This window comes from Pipra filicauda, unplaced genomic scaffold (genome assembly GCF_003945595.2).
Source record: "Pipra filicauda isolate LSUMZ 115617 unplaced genomic scaffold, ASM394559v2 scaffold157_size4220110_pilon, whole genome shotgun sequence".
In the NCBI taxonomy this organism is placed as follows: Eukaryota; Metazoa; Chordata; class Aves; order Passeriformes; family Pipridae; genus Pipra; species Pipra filicauda.
In genome coordinates, this window is record NW_024104073.1 from 3,811,518 (window position 1) to 3,830,891 (window position 19,374).

The window sequence follows — 19,374 nt, forward strand, 5'->3', positions numbered from 1 at the left end:
CAAAGAGACTTACTGGGTCAAATTGATTCCAGACTAGTCCCTGGAATCATACTGAGGTGAATCTGACATACTGGGCCTTCAGCTAAGCTGTGGCCAGGAGAAAGGAGTTAATGTTCTGCCCTGAATTTTGTCCTCTCTTAGGAAATGATTGAATTGGCTTGTGCAGATCCTGTCTCCCACTGACTGCTTGGGGCTTATATTGGTGCAAATGTAAAGGTCACTGATTGCTGAGGGCTGGAAAAGTGCAGAGAGACTATTTTTTTCTAATGATATATTTTTTTTTTTAATAGGTACTATCTCAATATGTCCTTAGGAAGAGAGGACAGAAAGCTGAAAGGCTGTCCTAGGTGGAAGCCATCATGTTCTCTCATCCTCAAGCTACTGCAAACTTTCTCAGCAGTGCTGATAAAACTGGATTTTGCCACAGCAGTGATGAGGACAAAAAAACTTCCTAGGGTAAGATGTTAATTTGCTGCTTCTGTTTTCTCTGGGAACCAAAGAGAACCTTAATTGAGGTTGACCAGAGCTTTTCTCAGCCCTCTTCTCTGAATGATGAACTCTCCAAAGCTCAGGCAATGATAGAGGTCAGCAGAGCCAGGGAATACCAAAGCTCTCATTTCCAAGTGCTACCCATTGCCAAGCAGAAGGGAAATGATTGCAGGGAGGCACTCTTCTTTTGACATGACAACAGCATGTTGCAGTACTTTCTGCCTTCCCATCTCTTGCCCCAGAAGATGTCACACAGTGACTGCCTCTCACCAAGGTTTTCTGCTGTCTCCGGCAAATGTAGAACAGTTCAACTCCTTGCTCCCAGTCACATGATATTGCTCTAATCCCATTCCTGCTCACACTCCAGTATAATATAATTTCGAGTGACACCACACTTATTTCCTAGTAGTGGTACAATGCATCAACATGAGCAAATTGAGGCCAAATGGAGATTCTTGGCCATAATTTTAATCACTAGCAAGCATTTCTATGAATGAAATTATTCTGTGTAAAGATACCAGATTAGGAGACAACTTCTTGAAAGACTGCTTGGCATCAAAACTAGCAGTGTGTGCAAGATTCCTCATATAACACTAGTCTGTGATGTTGAGAGATAGCATCAGATCAGAGGACAGTTTAAGCTGGAGGCTAATTTAGTCTTGGACTTCACTGCCGATCCTTCCATCAAGGGTGCCAGCTTAGAGGGCGGATTTTCAGTTTCATTTTTCTGGCCTCATCCATGAGGGGCATGAGGACCAGAGCAACATTCAGTTACTTCCAGCCTTCCCTCAAATTAATAATTTCAAGGTTATGGCATGTGAGCACCTACCACCTGTTGTCTGGGCTACACAGTTCTATTGCAAAGGAATATATTCCTGGGAAGAGTAGGTAAGTGTCCAGAGGGACAATCTGAGCCTTTGCTGTAAGGAGTAAACATACTTTTGAATGTTTGTAGACATACTTGCTCATTTTCAAATGAGTGTGACATTGTGGTGCTTACCAAGGGAAGCAGAAGGTTTTCAGGACAGTATACAAAGCAAAAAAGTACTTGTCTGGGGGCCTTTTAATGAACCTGGCATAGTCCTCAAAGCTGCTTATAACTGTGACATTTCCATCTCCATGAGGGCATAACAAACATTGGAAAGTTGTTTCTGGAAAAAACCTGTCAGCTTGTAAGGCTGTGTACCAAGGAGATCACACTTCCAAATCAATGATAATTATGTGTAACTTAGAATAAAAATGGTGTTGCCAGGCGCTGCACAGCTTTACTGCACCTACATTCTCTGGCACTGAGGGTGTCAGTCCCTGTAAAGTTGGGCAGAAGAAGGCACACGGTGATAAAGCAGATCAGGGTAGAGGAAATAGCACCAGGTAAAAATGTTTCCATTTAAAAGATAGAAAAAATAATTAGTAGTAAATATAAAATAATTGGCCTGCCAGGAAGGATGTAGGCTGTCAGAACATGAGTAGGAAGGAGAAAGTGTCCAGCAGGGAGGACTGGGGGCTATTGTGGAAAAATCCTTCCTACTTGCTGTCTGTTGCACAGCTGTGGTGAGAGACAAACACCATGTAAAACCATCCTAGCTGAGGGAGCTGAAACCAAAGCAGCAACAGTGTTCCATCACCCTTGCCAAGGCTGGAAAATATTTTTCAGGGATGATTCTCCAGAAAACTTGTGTGCTGGGAATAACTAGCCCATAAGACACAGGGTCATGGCGCGAGTATGCATGTGGGGGTGAAAACTGCTGTTTGCGAACTCCATGCTAATATTCCTCTCCTTGGCAGGGCTGATTCAGATTTTTCTTCCTCAGGCCCCAAAATGCTGCATCTCAGAGGGAGATAGAAGTGGCTGCTAGTAGGGTTGGTGTTCTCACACATCAGGTTCTAGATAAACTCCTTTGTTTTGCTGCATAGCGTTTGCCTGCCTTCCTCTTCTCAATACGAGAATCCCATTCAGTGAAAATATATGTTAGGGAGAATCACACCTGTGTAACATGAATGATATTTGCATGTATGATTTTACAGTTTTAAGTCTTTTACAGTTAAAAAGACTTAGAAGAATAGCAAGATGAACAATATCTTTTGCAGCTGAAAGCTTATTTATAAAACCTGTCTGTAGAAGCTCAGATGCTAAAAAGAGATCTTCATGTCTATAAGTCAGTAATAAGGTTTTCATTTGGACTTGAAATAAACAGGGTTTTTTCCACTGTAGTGAATAATAGTGCAGTTTTCAAAAGGAGAAATAATTAACCACAAAGTGAAAATTAAAAGCTAGAGCCCCATTGATTTCAGCAGGGTCAGGATTTCTTATAGAAGGTAAACATCCAGTCCATCTCATTGCAAGTATCTGTTTTCTTGCTGGAGGACGGGAACTGGTAGCTCTCCTTCCTGCTCCTGTCTCCCAGCAGAGGGCATTGCAGGGTGACATTACTGTTTTCAGGGAGCTGGCAGAAAGTAAACTGAACTTCAAGGCGTTGTTTGGCTTCTCTAAAATTTATTTTCATGACCTCCACTGAGAGAGTAGACTATCAGTCGTTTAAAACCAGAAGATGCTGCTAGAAAACTCTGTAGCTGGAAGATAAAAGGAATTTTTCCTTGCACTCTAAAAAACCCTGATGCCTGAAAGAGAAAAATGCCAGAAAGCATTTGTTCTTCAGAGTCTCTATCACATTTTATTTCCCTGTTTTAAATGACGCTGTAGGCTGAATCACAAAGGCTTGTTTCAGGGTGATATCCTCTTGAACTTCCGTGAAAAATAATAAAATCTTTCCTATAAAAATGAAATGCAAAATTAAAAATGATGTGAGCAATAAGAAGAGAGAAACATCATCAATATTTACAGTAGATGTGAATAAAAAGCAAAATTTCAAAAAGTGTATATAAGAGAGGGGATTTTTCAAAAGATTGGGGTGTGCTGTGTATCAAACCAAGAAGCCACGGGGTACCCGGGTACCTGTGGTCAGTGCATAGCCTTCAATGCAGGTTTCTGTCTTTGCTGCCATCTCTGCCCCGAGCCCTGCAGTCCCCCACATTACACATCAGGAGCACATTCAGGGGACAGACAGGGGGTGCCTATCATGCAGGCAGGTCTTCTGATGCTGTCCCCACATCATGGCTGGTCCTGTCCCATAACAGCAGTGCCAATCCACTTTCTGGAGGCAGAGGATTTAATGTATGTGATCAGGCTGATTCCATAACACAGGCATCCTGTTAGGCCTCTGTCTGCAGGCAGCATTTAGCTTACTGTGTCACCACACAGCAAACTGAGCGGGCACATGCCTTGGCAGAGGACAGTGAGGGATTGAGGGGAGGAGAGGCTGACAGGTGTGTGGAACAACAGTATGTTCTCTTGTTTCGCACTGGTGCTTTGGCAGGTCAGAAGGGGATTCGGTGTGTTTGGAAGTCAGTACTGTCAGTACAGTTTTACAGGTGGATAAACTTAAGCACCCAGGTGGTTGTATCCTGCCTGGGCTCATCGAGTGAAATCAGGACAAAAGTACTAAGAGCACTCCCATCTTTCCTTTTGATAAAGTCTCAGCTTAGGATGTTGTACTCTCACTGAGCTGTACTATATTTATGTGCTGCAGTGAGAAACACTTGCAAACTTAAAGAAGTGCAAGTGGGCAGGAGTTAAAAAGCAAATTCTCCCACCTTGATTCTTGATAGCGTTCTCACTCAGGTTAGTTTACAGTGTTAAAACCAAAGGGACTTGAACAGAGCAAAGGTCCTGAATTTGAATTTCAGTGAATGATATTGAGGGAGTGGTTGGGGTATTTTATAAATACCCTAAAAATGCCTAATAAGCATTCAGTTCTGGAGGACTTGAAAGGACTGTAACCTTTCCTACATTTTAACAACACGTTTCTCCATAAAACTAACTTAAGAGAAATTCCCTGAATTCCCACACTGAACACTTAGCAGTCTTTTCAAACTTATGGTATAGCAGTAAATATAGCTTATAACCATAAAATTAAGGTTATGTGGACTTGTAACTTTTTATTTTATGCTAGCTCTGTGGGCCACTAGCAATTTCTAAGAGGTTACTATCCTGAAGTCTGTAGCGAGTTACATGAGTAAAGTAAGAAGAAACAAAACTCAAACCAGAAATCAACCCTCACTCTTTAAACAGACACATTGTGGGTTTAAGGGGAGAAGGGCAAACAAAAGGAGGGGGAATCCACCATGAAATTGAAAACTTCTCATGCTCTACAATTTCAATTTCTTCTAAGATAGTTCTATACAGGGAACGTGCTAGCTTACATAGCTGTCGCTGTGCTCCCAGGGTGTTAAATGGCTACAGAACAACTCAAGAAAATGTGATAGATCTCATATATAACAAGTAGCATTTGCTTAGAATGCTACCGATGAGATTTTGGCAACCTGTGTCAGGTGAAGCTCAAATATTGTGCAAAATTTAAATGATTTTTACTGTGGTGTGCTAAAAAAAATTGTTTCCATTTAGCTGCATCCTTTTAATTTGTATTGTGATAGAGCCCCTGGTTTCTACAGAAAATGGGCTCTGCTTTTATTATGTGGTTTTACAGTGCCTAGAAAACCTTTGGTTTCCAGTAATCTAACTGTAAACTAAAATCTAATGAAGATAGTTTGCTTTTTTTTCCAGTAGGGACTGTAGATTGACTGTAAAGTCAAGGTATCTCAGATTTTGAGTTCCTGAACAGAAACTCTTTAAAGTCCTCTGCTTTTAAGAAAATATGTGATCAGAATTTTGTGGAAATCAGCTCTCTCTAGGGTAAATTTTTGACCTCCCACTACTTCTTTTGTCTTGAAAACTTAGAAGGCCAAGAGCCACCTAATGAACAGCCTTGTTTATCATGAAAGCTCAGTTTACTGTAAATCTGTGATTACAAGCATTTGGATAGCATGGAAATTGGATGCATCTTTACTGACTCAGGCCCTTAGCTAAAAGAAATACAGCCACAGCAGGAGGGTGCTAAGGAAAGGAGCAATTAATTTAGTTTTCCAATAGCATTGCAACAACATGGGCATCATAATTTAAAAGCCTTTGGAACAATCTCCTTAATTTCCTCCTATCCCACTCCCTCAATTTTTTGTCTTGGTCTGGCTTTTGTTCACTTTGTGGAGCCTGCCAGACCAACCTGAGCTTGCCTGAACCCAACCAGTTGGTCCCTGACGTAATCCTGAAAGGTGACCTGTAAGGCCAACCTCAAGAATTGCCAGGCGGAAAAGGAGCCACTTGGTTTTAAAGTGCTGGCTCTGTTTTGCAAAGAGCTGGTAAAGTATGTTTTTCTTTTTACTTTTATAGCTTGTTCCAAAGTCCATGGAGGATACACAGCTGGCTGGCAATACCTCAGCTAATTCCATGGCTGCAGAGTCTTAAAAGCCTTTGGTGGTGATGCTCAGAAGCAATGCACAGGAGTAGTGCACACGATGTAATATGTATGCTGCCTACAGAACTTCTTGCTCTCCATAAATGCACAACATTAGTGAGGTGTTTCATTAATCTGAGACGGAAGTAAAGCAGATGTTTCTCTAGATAGCAAGTTCTAAGTGCTCCTGATCTGTGTCAATTCTGCTTTTACCTCACTGCTTCTTGCTCTCTGTGTCTAATGCCACTGAAAGTGAATGACACCTTCCAAACCTGTTTTACATTTTGAAAATTGCTTGTGTCTGGGAGAGAGCAAGACGTTATTTTGAAACTCTTTAAATGAAAATTCAGGTTCCAAAGGAATTAATATTTTTCTCTTGTTTGGTTGTTTATTGATGATGGTTCTGTTTTCTGTAGAGTATCTGTTTTTATGGGCTTCCATTTTTCTTCCTGACTTCTGTGGCTTTGCAAGTAGTCTGAAAAAGTCTACAGGGCAAAAAGAACACAGATTTACTGAAATTTCATCTAAATCATAACTCAGAAAAGGAGCAGGAAGAAAAATAAACAGTAATATGGAACTAATCTCATCTCTCTCTTCTGATTAAGGGGAATTGCAAACATAATACATGTCTCTGTAGTAGCAATCCCAATGATAATTCTATGAAACATGGCAACTAGACAGGTCTCCCAAACACTTGCTGGTAGCTAGGATGAGGTAGTATGTATTTTCCTGTTGTTGGGTAAAGTTACCCACCCAGTCTTTACACAATGGCTGCCTGTGAGCACTGACATGAATTATCTTACTGGGAGCATTACATAGCTCATCACCTTCGTTTAACTAAATGTCAGCATTTCTTAATAACATAAACAAATCAGGATGTCTGCAGCTGAGGGTCACGCTCCAGTTAGATTTATGTCTCCAAATGGGAAAGATCTTCTAGATGTTCTTAGAGCCCAGCTCTCAGGGCAACATCACTAAATCCTGAAAGGAATGCTGCAGAGCCTTCTTTCTTTCACAGGCTGTGATTGTATCTTCTTTTATGACCCCTATTCCCAAAACTTAGAGATTAATGCCCTTACTGAAGGTGTGAAAAATGCAGGTTCAGTTCCATCCCCCGCTCAAAAAAAATAAAATAAAAATCCAGAACTATTTTCCCCACCCATTTCAGGAAAAGGATTTAGTCTCTCTTGTTTGGAGACATGGTCTAAGTTCCTTCTGTAGTGCAGAAAAGAAACCAAGACTCAATGGGTACCATTTAATGCTTTTTAGTTGTTACAGTAATGGAATTATCCTTGATGTGCTCATAGGGACTTCTCCAGTGCATCTCTAGAATATTTAGAGTGATTTTGTTCTTTCACATTGAAGAATTAATGGATAGGAAAACATCTCTGTAGGCCTTGGAGCACAGATGGGAACATGAGTCCTACTTTTTTCAGGTGAGTGTCCCAGCAGGACATGCAGCCATGTTTGCTTGATTTTCATCTGAGAGTCTGGAGAGGTGTCTTGTGGTTAGGGCAGGAATCTTGAACCTTTCAGGCAGAGGAAAGAACTGCTGAAGTGCTCTATCCAGTAGGCTTCTGCATAAAACAGATGGTAGGATCACTGTACAGCAGCTTTTCAACGTCATAATTCCTGAAAGAAGGGCTTCAGGAGTGACTCTGGAGCTGTTGACCACCAGCAGAAGTGTGCTCTGCAGAACAAGGAAAGGAGCTTCAGCTGTGGGGTGAAAGGAGGCTGCTGACACCCTACTGCTGCCTGTGTTTCATGTTAGCTAGCTCTAGATATATGTCCCATTGGTGCTGGGGGTGTTGGGCCCTATTCCTCAGATTTCTGACTCAAGCTGCACATGTAGGAAGCCTAGCTGGGGAGGGGTTGGTTTCTATTTCACCACCAACAGTTCAGGCACTGCAGCTTTTGGCATTCAGTCCTTGCTTCTTGTATTGTCAGAACCACCACAGTTGCCCAAGACTAGAGTCCAGCTATGCAGCTGTTCATGTCTGTCTCAATGGCTTGGGATTAATGAATCTCTTTTTTTTCTATCACTTATCTGGAGAATACACCTGAGAGAAGGTCCAGCTCCACAGTATTTTTATTTGTAGACAATTCAAGTTTTAGCTATTGGTTACATGTAAGACATAACTAGCTACTTGTTTGATGGATCCTACTTAGGTCTACTCTGAAAACAGACATCCGTCTTCTTCACTCAGGCTTCTCTGAGGCCTTTCTAGTTGTCCCTGGCACAGTGTATGGTAGGAATCTTGACTGGGGTTAAGAGATAAATGCAACATAGTCCATGACTGAAGGAAAGAATGGAATTGGATCATTAGCTGAATCAAGTATTTGTAGCTGCAGCTCCTCTGTGTCAATCCCATGAAGGTCAGTGATCTTTCATTTGGTGTTTTGGCAAAAGGACGAGGGGCAAAGAAGAGGGAGGAGAAGCTGCTGTACTTGCAGGCAAGGACATGGAAGGAACAAGGGTGGCTGAGGTAGGCAGATATCTTGTTAAGGGGAACACTTTCACTAAGAAGTGGGGAAGGAGTGAGGCTTGACTAGTGCTCAATGACTCTACCACGGGTTATATTTATCCAAAAACGAAGGAGGGAGGTGAGAGGGGAGTTTCCTCCGGTAGAAAACCTGAAATTATTTACTTTTTGTTGGAGACCAATGTGTGAGCAGCTGTCTATGCCTGCCACCCAAGCACCAAGCTGATTATGACTATGAAGACAGGTTATTAATGTAGTTTCAAATTTGCTTCTATTATTTATTTTTATGAATGTCCATGCTATATCCATAGACTAGCTGATGCTAGCCAATGAAAGCTGAACTGCAAAAGGAAAGTTTACCTATGAATGTAAAATGTTGTTTTATAAAATCAGAATTTTTACAATAATTATGATGAAATGTGATTGGTTTCCAGACAAAAAAATTACAGTATTTGCAAAACTGTACCTGCAACAAGGCTGTATTTTCAGTATAGTTGTGATGAAAAATGTGAATAATGGATTATTAAAGGTTTTTTTGGTTTGGTTTAGTTTGGTTTGTGTTTTTTTGGGGAGTGTTTTTATTTGTTTGTTTGGTTGGTTTGGTTTTGTTCTTTTTTTAAATAATGAGCTTTCCATTATTTGTTACAATTCCTTTAGGACAACACTGAAGTCTTGAGTGTTAAATGTGTTCATATGCTCTGGAGTACCTGCATGCAGTTTACATTCAGTTTATGGAAAAGAAGATAAGTGTTTGAGAAGACTGGACTCTACAGCCACTGGAAATGGGAGGGAAAGAAATTTTTACAGCTAGATGTCACAGTTAAATCTTAATCACAATCACACTGGTATAAATCCAGAGTAACTCTACAGGGAGCATAATAGGGTCCTGACCACATTGCTGTTGAATTAAACACAGCTTGTCCCTAGCATAATGCAAGCCACCCTTTGGTAGAAATATTCTTTGGTGGATGTATGCAGGTCCAGACAAATTCACAGACAGGATACCAGTTGTCTTTTATAGTACTATTTTCTGGTGCCCTGCTGGAGTTCCTGGTAACTAGAAAGTCTTATGCAAAGCCATAGTACAGCTCTAGAAAACATAGATCTAAGAGAAAAATGTCACTAATGAAAATATTACAGAAATGTGATACTAAGATTAACAAATGTCATTAGTCAGGTTGCCAGCTCTGTCTAAATAGTGCTGTAATAATCCTCAGAAAAAAATTAATAGAGTATTTCTGAAGACATTGCAGGAACTAGTCAATATAACATTTCATAGGTTATGTTTTCTCCTTTGTGTGCATATAGTCAGGGAAGAATATACCACATAGGAAAATTAGTGTGCCTAACACATTTCACATCACGGCTATCCCTGGCATGCTTTCCATAGTTAGTTTAAAATTGTGTTCCATAGACTTACAGTACTTTCTTTGATTTGCTGCCAATATTTACTTAAGCAAATTGAAGAGCTCATACTATACTAGGGTAGAAAGAGTGATAAATTGCAAAAATGCGGTAAATGTTAAATAAAGCTTCCTTTTTTTTCAGCAGAAATCTGAAGAAATTGCTCTCATGGCTGATAACTTTAACAGATTGAAAGGAAAGCACATGATCACATAACACAGTAAGTGAAAGCTTCTGATAGAGGAGACAGGTTCAAATATTTGCTGCATCTGAAGGGATTTTGAAGAAGTATTTTTACTGGGTTCATTGAATCACAGTTCATTAGCGTTCAAAACAAAAGCTTTGATTCATAGAAAGTGTTTACCAAAAATTGTGTTCAAATGTGAGAACCGAGAAGCTAAAATCTCCCTACAAAAAAGTGCCTGCAGCTCTAGGAATCTGGCCCATTGTAGTTCTTTTAGCCTATTTTCCTGTTGACAAATTTGTGTTGCTTTTTTTTTGTTTCTTCATGTGTAGAAGTAATCATTGCATAAACTGTATTTTCAGAACAATAAGGCCCATAATACAGACTAGAACTGAATCCTGAACTGGTACATTCTAATTTTGCTGCACCTAAAAACTAGGTTTAGATAAAAATTTTGCAGTTTATTGGAATCTATTTAAAGGAAAAATGAAATGCACAATCAGTTATTATAGGCTGGATGTATTATTTTATGAAGAATAAAAATCAAAATAATTTTAAATAGATTTATCGAGATGTATTCTATCTGTGGATTTATACTTACAGAAACATACTGTGTATTTCTGCAGTTCAACTGGATAATCTGAACATATGTATGCTACTTAGATCACATTGAAGTCAGGTGAATATTGTACAAAAATATTTAGAAATGCTCATTTCAACAAAAGAAGGAGTTTAGCGAGGTACAGAACAAATGAAGTCTGGTATTCCATTGCCTTGTTACTTCTAGGTGGAATTTTGGGTATTTGACTGAAGCTGTCAGTTCAGTTAGATGGTATTCTCAGACCTTTTAATGATTTCCATTAATATGGAGATACCTGATTACTTTTACTGAAAGGCTGTTAATGGAAAATAGGCCTCCTCACAGATACTTATTATATATTTGTATAAAATTTTGCAAGAAATATGTATTGTGAACAGACCACAGTAGGAAAAGAGGGCAATATGAAATCTCTTTGATTTTGCTCCTCTCCATAAACTTTCCAGTGATGTAAGGATCAGTTAATATTGTCACCATGTGGGGTAGGTAAAACCAAATACAGCCCTTGAATAGTAAATAGCACATAACAAATCGCAAAAGAAAGAACTGAAGTGAATAATTTGAGAACAATCTAAACAGCTGAAATATGTTCACTGACACAGTTATTTGAACAATTGTGAATAACAACCAGATGAATTAAAGTCGAAGTTTCTCCATAATAATTCAGAAAGAGAACAAAAGGTTTAATCCACTAAATAAAACATTTGCCATGAAAAGCTTGCCCAGCTCTAGTTCATATATTGTAAAAGGATGTCAGCTTAAGAGATGCTTTATTACCAAACTCAGATAAGGATACAGGGAAATGCTGCCTGAGGACTTCATTAAAGGAGCTATGGACTAGGAGATCTAAGAGTGGTCAATAGGTGAAACGAAGGTATTTTCATAATTTTATGACTTTAGAGCAATAAGAAGAGGATGTAACCAGTGGAACTCGGGGGAGGAGGTATTCGGAGAAAAGTCAACATAAGACAGAGTGCAAAAAGATAAAACATCTTTTGGCAAGCTTATTTTGACTTTTTAAACTGGAAGAGTAAACTACTATGGACGTTCCCTCCCTTCTACCATTATGCAATGACTTCCACCCTATTTTTTCTTGGTAGCCCTCTGTGTCAGTGGACACAGATCAGCTCTGGGTATAAATTGGCTCTGACACATTGTGAGATCTCACCTGATTCAGGTCTGTGAGCTTCCTCAGAGCAAACCCCTGCTTTTGCAGAGTTTTGGGCTATTCCTCCTGCTGTAGACAAATATATGTGGCTTTACTGTGATAACTTCTTCAAGGTTATGTTGACCTTAACTAGTGAGTCAAGTGGATAATATCCTTGTGGGGAAGGAGGACTATCTGAGACTGGATAATGTAAATCCTCTCTCCGGTTCCCTGGGAGACCACAAAGAAGAATGCTCTCACACACAAAAAAGTAAGAATGTGTGTTTGGAAGGAGTGTTCATCACCAGTTTGTTAATTTCTGATGGAAGACTTGCAGGGCATTGAAGTCAATGTAGCTTGCATCCAAGTCCAAGTCAATGAATTACTGTGCATTCTCTGCTAAGCAGGACTAATTTTCCAGTTCTTTCACGTGCAGCAGTTTTATGGATCTCAAGATACAACTGGGAAGGGATCATTGGTTTGTCCTGAAAATTGCAGTCCTTTGAAAAGCAAGGTTTATTAATTTGTAGTCATATACATATCATACACCTTTGCAAATCTTAGACATCTTCTGTGGAGCAGTCTGTGGACAGTGCTAAAAGTCCCATGTGCTTAGGTAGGTTACTAATCACACCTACAGGAAGGCAGTTGCTCACTTGTAACAGCTGGCAGAAATCACTATTGAGAGAGGTACCTCTTTTGTGAATGGGAGCCCTCATAAGAAGAAGAAGGGTCTCCACTAAACAAGAATCTTTGAGGATTTATTTTATAAATTTCTCCCCAGTTCTCCTTCACTTTCTTGGTATTTCAGGGGCTCCTGAGTTTCCTTCAGTGCTGGGTGGTGAGTTTAACATGCAGGGTTTCATGCATAGCAGGATACCTGAAGGACTGTAGTTAGTGGAGAAAGTTTTTTTGTTAAAGAGAGATTTATATCTTCATTTTCACTTGATTTTTGTGACTAACTTGAGCACTGACTTCTCCAGTTCCTCTTTATACTATCCAAATTATCCATGCTTACTTATTGTAGTTCTGCAACAGCTTTCAGCCGTTGAAGGCTGAAAAGGACGTACATGAGCACAGGTTCATAGTATGATGTGTTCTCTCTGGTTTCAGATTCCAGATTACCATTCCTCCCTGACCCTACATCCAAGACACTCAAAGAAACTGCCTTAATGGTTCTGAGGACCAGAAAAATTTGGGGAGGAGACAGGTTGGTCAAATGAAAAAAAAAACCAAAACATGCTGAAACCCAAAACAGTTCTCCCAAAAATCCAAAGCAAAGCACAAATTCAATTACACTGTAACTGCTCTGTGACCTTTCACAGGTGGGAGTTGAGGAATTAAGGAAACCTTAGAAAACTGAGGTCATGTCTGCTCGGCCTAGACATTAAAGATCCCATGGTGCTTTACATATTAGGGGAGGATTTACCTTCATGTCCTGACTAAAATGTAGCCTTTTCACCAGAGCAAAGGAGCATCCATACTCTGATTAGGGTCTCTTCTCCATCCTGGAAGTGTCTGCATTTTGATGATGCAGCTTGTGCCTTTCTGTAAACACAAGAGTATACAGAAGGACTTGGGTATTGAAGGGGGGTTTGCACACAAAAGCAAGATTCCCAGGGTTGTACAGAGTGTGAAATAGCTTATGGCAATGCCTTGGGAAGGCATGTTCCCTTGGGAATTGCAGTATTTTAGGATCCTTTTTTAGATAATTTTCATTATTTATTATTAATTTACAGGGATGGCCAGCAGTGCAAGCAACAACATGTAACAGCTGTTGGGCTTGATTGAGCAAACACTCATTTTACACATGGGGACAGTTCTTTTGACTTCATCAGAACTGTTAGCAGTATTGGTGATATTTACCAAAGTTAAATTCAAGTTGGGAAAATAATTTAGGTGAGAAAAATAAATTGCAAGTATACAGTTAAACTTGGGAGAATATTTGCAGAGTGTAGCTTTGATTTATCATTAGTGTTTGCCAAGTTCTGTGCTAATGGGTCAGAATTTTTCTCCTATTTCCTAATTTAGAAAAATCCCAACACAATTTTATTTCATATTTTAAAGCACTTTGACTCTAGGGATCAAAATAGCTTGGACTTCTGCAAAAGGTTATACCAGAGAATAATTTTTGTTGCACTGTAGCATAGACTTTGAATCGTTGCTGCTTTAATACAAAAATAAAAACCATTCACTTAATGTGTAATTAATAGTTTGGCATTTCCCTAAGGCTTTACCCAGGACTCTTTCTGTTTCTGTTTTGTATTACTGAACTCCCTTGCTAAATATTTCCAGATCATATAGATTTAGATAAGACATGTTCCAGAACTTATAACATTTTTTATTTTGACTTTTACAGTATTTATTAGTGTAATGAAAATAATACTTTGACAAGTCCCCAAATAAATGGTAGTATTCACCCCTGGATAGCTAAGTGAAATGTTCAGTGCCTGCAGTCCATGGCTTATTTAACTGCACTTGCATTGGAGACCTAAAAAGTATGACAAAAATTTTAGTGCAGATCCGTTAAAAGCTTGTGACCCTCTCCTCTGACCAAGATGCTGGTCCTGTAGTTTGAGGAACACTGGAGGACATTGACAGACTGAGAAATGCTGCTGAAATCCATGGAGCTCTCGTGCGGGTACAAGGAGACTACAGGATTGGGACCTGACCTGGTAATGTGATCCTTATAAGTGCCTTTGTGGCATTCTCCAGGACTACTCTTACCTGCTTTTATGCATAGTAAAAAGGTGTATGAAGAACAATTTGGTGAAATAGCTGAAATGGAATGGCTGGGAAAATATCAGAAATTCACAGATATCAAAAAATCAATTATGATAAATTGGTATGAATTTCTGCAGTATTGGAGATAAAGAATTTTACCCACATTCACCAGTAGGTATAATGATATTGAAGCCACTTTTATACATAATACTATATAAGTGAAAACTACTTCTGACAAGCATAGAAAGGCCCATTTCTGTGTAGCAAATTGTGTGCTTAAGGCCTGTAAAACCTTAAAGGTAACATTTGTCATCTTTGTTAAGCTTTTAACACACTTTTGAGACTTTTTAAAAATGAAGGAGCCTTTGGAATCCAGGCTGGAGCTTGGGTTGTGTGTGCATACAAATAGAAGGGCTTTGTAGAGCTCTTTGGCAAAAATGAGCAAATTTTTTCCTTTAGGGGGCAGAACTCAACTTATGGCTCCCTGGCTGTATCTTTTCCTGGTGAATGTGAGCCAAGTGGTCTTCACCTCCACACCATTTTGTCACCCACGCAGACTTACAAGTTAATTTTTAATAAGAGAAACACCAGTTCAAAACCAAGGCTTGATGAGTCTTTGTTAGAGAATATTCAAAAATGATGTTTCAACATTTCCCAAAACAAGTATTGCTTTTGCTAAATGAAAAACTTCAACATAAAAAAGAATTCTTCATTTTTTAATCCCAGCCAAAAAAATCTTTCCCAATTAAAACTCCAAAGTTAATGCTCTTTCCAAAGTTCAGTTGTTCAGTACATTTATTGCTTGTCTAAAAATTGTCTGAGCTGCACCAGGTTTGCTACATGATGCCTTCACCTCAGCAAGGCTGAGAGGCACAAGGGTGTTTTCCTGACAAAACTACTTGAAATATTTTAAGTAACTTAAAAGTATTTTTCTCCTCTTGGTCCTTCCAGAATAGACCATGTTGAATGTACATTCAAATTTTCATATGCTTAGAGCATACCTACTTTTTTATTAACACTTCCACAGATTTGGTTGTGATTTGTTTAAGGTGAAACTTCATAATTAGAAGAAATCCCTTCCTGCCAATCTTTTCCCAATATATGCTTCAGTGTGTCCAGAAAGAGTATGTATCTGACTGCACAAACACATGGAGAATTTTGAGATTAATTTGATATTCATTCTACACACACCTTATGTTTTTTTTTTTTTCCCCAATATATGGAAGAGCAATCAGTTCCTTGTTTGGTATCACTGGTGCCATCTGGGAATGATCATAGCATCTATGATTGGAAATCCCATGTTTTTACTCTTTCCTATACAAGTGTGAAACTTCATGTGCTGGTCCACACATTACCTCAACCCTTTGCAAATAAATTATTTTTTATAACATCTCCAGAGAGCTCTGCCTCTTTGCAAAAGCCACGCACCTTGCAAACTAATTGGATCTGAATGTAATGAATCTGAAAAGAAATTAGCTAACTTTCAAGTACTGTTCGCTAGTGTGTATGCAAAGCACATCAAATTTTTCATCTCTTTCTTTCCTCTGGTTATTTTTTCACCACAGCTACCATTATGTGATGGATTAGTGGTGACACATGAAGTACATTTCTTGATGATTAAGAAGCTACGTAGTAGTAGGTCATACTTATATATTTATGTGTATGAAAAATATCAATATTTTTAATTACTGAATATCTCCTTTGGAACTAAAAGATTAAATCTCTCTGATTTAGTGTGATTAAAATAATAAATGTAAAATTAAAGTATGATTAAAAACTTGATGCATAGCCCACCAGTAGAGTTAATGCATTACCGAGTCTCCTCCCAAACACAGTTTCAACATTCCTGTTGACATGTAAACTGCTATTAGCATCTCTGTGCAAGTTATGCTTCCCTTGTTTTGTTCTTGTATCTGAATTCCTCTGTGATTTATGGGGGGAATTTGGGAGTCTCCTGTGGGTAAGTGCAACAGTAAAATGACTGGCAAGGAGGTAGAAAGGTAAAAGAAGGACAAACTAAGAGCAGGAAGAGAGGACTGGAAGGGAAAAAATAGCAGGTATTGAATCCCTATTGAGCAGGTAAGGGAAGTTACTTTCCAAGCAATCAAATTACCATTCTATGTTATTTTCCAAAACTCTTATTTTAACTACTGTTACCTCTAGCCTGTCGAAATGGATGAGATAACTCCCATGACTTCAGTGAGAACATGATGAATTGGGCCCTAAGTACAGCTGGAAATCCCACTTGTTGCATGTTTTGAAGGTTACATATTCAGTTTACACTGGCCATGTGTACACTATTGAAGTACACTATTTTATATTTAAAAAGTAGAGAAAAATTATCAAAAAAAATCAATGCAGTTATGTGGTAGTTTAGTCCAGGCCTTCCTTGGTGACCAGTTTGTAACCAAGGAAGTGCCCAGATTTACCCAGTATTCCCTATGATTTTTATGTAAGCCAGGGTATAAGAAGAAAGGAGGAAAGGTCTTCGCCCTCTTTTCTTCCGGCGGCTTTGGAGGTGCAGGTTTCCTGCTGTTGAGTCTGTCGTGTTGGGGAGTGAGGCCTGGTAAGGTCTTGCTGACCTTGGGAGATGGAGGTTGCCGGCGGTCGTTCAAGTGCAACTTTCTGTTGTCCCAAGGAGAGTAGTAAGATATTCTTTTGCTAATTCTTTTAGTTGCTAGATCTTGGGCTATTGATCGTGTATATTTTATTTTGGTTTTGTTCATTTTTTCCCTTCCCCCTTCCCTATCCCTTTTCCTTTTGAAATTGTATATGTATTTTCAATTGTATATAACTGTAATATAAGTGTAAATATATTTATATATATTGCTTTAGCTGCCTTTCTCTCGTTTCAGTTCTCTTGTTTTTTTTTTCTCTTCTCCCTTGGTTTTGGGGGGGGACGACTTCTTGTGGTGAGGTTTGGAGACTTGGCAGGGAGCCAGCTTCAGACCATATCAAATCGATAGTTTTAAATTTTCAAGACCCTTGTCTGAGTTTCTAGGTCATACATATACTTGTATCTGAACTAGGGCCTATGGTATGCTGCAGCTTCTGCTTCCCTAAAGTATTATGACTTCAGGATAAGCAGCAATTGAATGTGTGGGAAACTTGCCCCAGCTGGGCTGGTGGCAAGTGGGTTCTGCTTGTTTAGGTTTATCTATGTAGAAACCTCCAGATGCAGCATGCTGTTGATAGAAGAAGGACTTGGAAATTTTTCATAACTATCCAGAGTTACACTGAAAGAAGGTCTTGATTGTTTGTTTTGGTGAAGAGGAGGAAGATCATAGACAACCAAAACAAATGGCTTCTTATCCATAAAGCAAGTAGCTCATTCAGCTGAGCTCTTGGAATAGAACAAAGGGAAAGGCAGGATGGAACAAGTCCACATTTACTTAGATGTGGTAACAACGCAACTTGAGGTAACCATTGTCTAAGGCTAATGGAGGAATATGATCCAGGGTTAATCCAATTGCAGATTGTGGGGTCTAGAGTCCTGTCTTCAACAGCCTTTTCACAAGTGTTGTCCTAAGTCCATTAACTCTTTCCTTTGGAGAATGGCTGAGGGTAGGGGAGCATAAAGCCATTTTAGGAGTCGAGAAATCAGAATCCTTTTTGTTTTGAATCATAGAATCATGTGCCCAAGCATTTCTGCCTCTTGCATTTATTCATATTGCAGGTGTATTCAAGGGAATGGCAATTCTTTATGGTACACACTACAGATGCGTTGAAAAGGGTCTTTTTAAAGAGGGTGTCCATGCAGTGTTCAAAGAACAGCCAATTAGACATGCTCTACAGAACTAATTCAGCAGACAGGTTAAAACACGTCTGGAGGCATCCATAACTTAGGAACATGTGTAGTATAATACAGATGAGTGAGTAGTCAGCATATTTACCTCCTTTCCAGGTTCTCCAGGCTTGCTTTAGGTATACTGGCACTGCTAGGTTTTTTTGGCAAGCCATCACTTTTGCAAGTGGGCTTGAGAGAGAAAACACTTGAACAACCACATGCATGGTTTACTGTCATGATCTTTTTCCTGAAATCATAAAGCTTGACTGAAATCTCCAAGTGAAAAAAAAGGAAGTCTGAACATGGAAAAAGCCAGCAATGTGTCACAGAATCACGTGAGAGGCTTTAGGGGAGAAAACAGAGCCTTTGCTGAATGGTTAACCACCGTTTCCCAAGCAAAAATACAATGGCTTCTATGCTGATCACAATTATGCTGTTATAAATCTACTGATTTCTTCTGTGTTAACCTTGGATTTACAGCACTGTAACCAGCCTTACAGTCTTTTTAGATCTGCTGCTGCCAAGGAATTGTATTTTCTTACCAACGAATTGTATTTTCTCAGTCAGGAGACTTCTCTCTATGTTGTCACACAACATGATCTATCTTTAGAAGATAAACCATGTTCAATTCCTGCTTCTTTTAATGAATATTCTGTACTTAGTCAGGGTTAGGAACAAAAATTTAGTTCTAACTGCATCTGATTGTGATCTGATTTGCAACCTTCTGTTTTGATTTTGAAGTTTTGATTTGACAGAGAAACCTGCTGGCTTCAGTGTGAGGCTGATTTGTATCAAAGCTCAGTCATAAAGTGTCCCACCTCCCATACCACAGCAGGATTTCATGATAGCCACATATGTCTAGTTTCTTCTTAAAAATCTGCACTGTCTTCCCCAATAGGTTGAAGCTCTGGTCCACTGCTCACTCTGACGTCACAGACTGATAATTCTTTCCCTCTTTCCCTTCATTGCTCTGAAGTCTTCTTTACTGCAAATTAATTTTTCATTCTTTCTTCTGTTGTGGCCACAGAGAATAGTTCATCATCTCTGTCTCCAATAGGCTTTTTCATACTGGAAGACTGTTATCATGTGCCCCTTCAGTCTCCTCTTTTCTAGACTAAACAAACCCAGTTCCTTCAGCTTTTTCCGCATAGGTCATGTTTTCTAAACCTCTTAACATTCTTAGTTGGTTTCCCCCCCCCCCCCTTTTTTT

The 19,374-nt window shown here is 39.2% G+C and overlaps 1 long non-coding RNA gene across 3 annotated transcripts; it reads right to left on the reverse strand.

Annotated features, from left to right (window-relative positions):
• Window positions 1–3,204: 3,204 nt before the first annotated feature.
• LOC120322823 lies at window positions 3,205–19,030 on the reverse strand. 3 transcript variants are annotated; one of them, XR_005562754.1, is made up of 3 exons: window positions 18,983–19,030; window positions 13,083–13,201; window positions 3,205–3,259 (listed from the first exon to the last, which is right to left on the reverse strand). It is a non-coding gene; the product is annotated as an uncharacterized LOC120322823 (long non-coding RNA). The 3 variants fall into 3 exon arrangements; XR_005562755.1 differs by lacking the exon at window positions 3,205–3,259 and adding an exon at window positions 6,272–6,322; XR_005562753.1 differs by lacking the exon at window positions 3,205–3,259 and adding an exon at window positions 7,479–7,527.
• Between the last annotated feature and the right edge of the window lie 344 nt (window positions 19,031–19,374).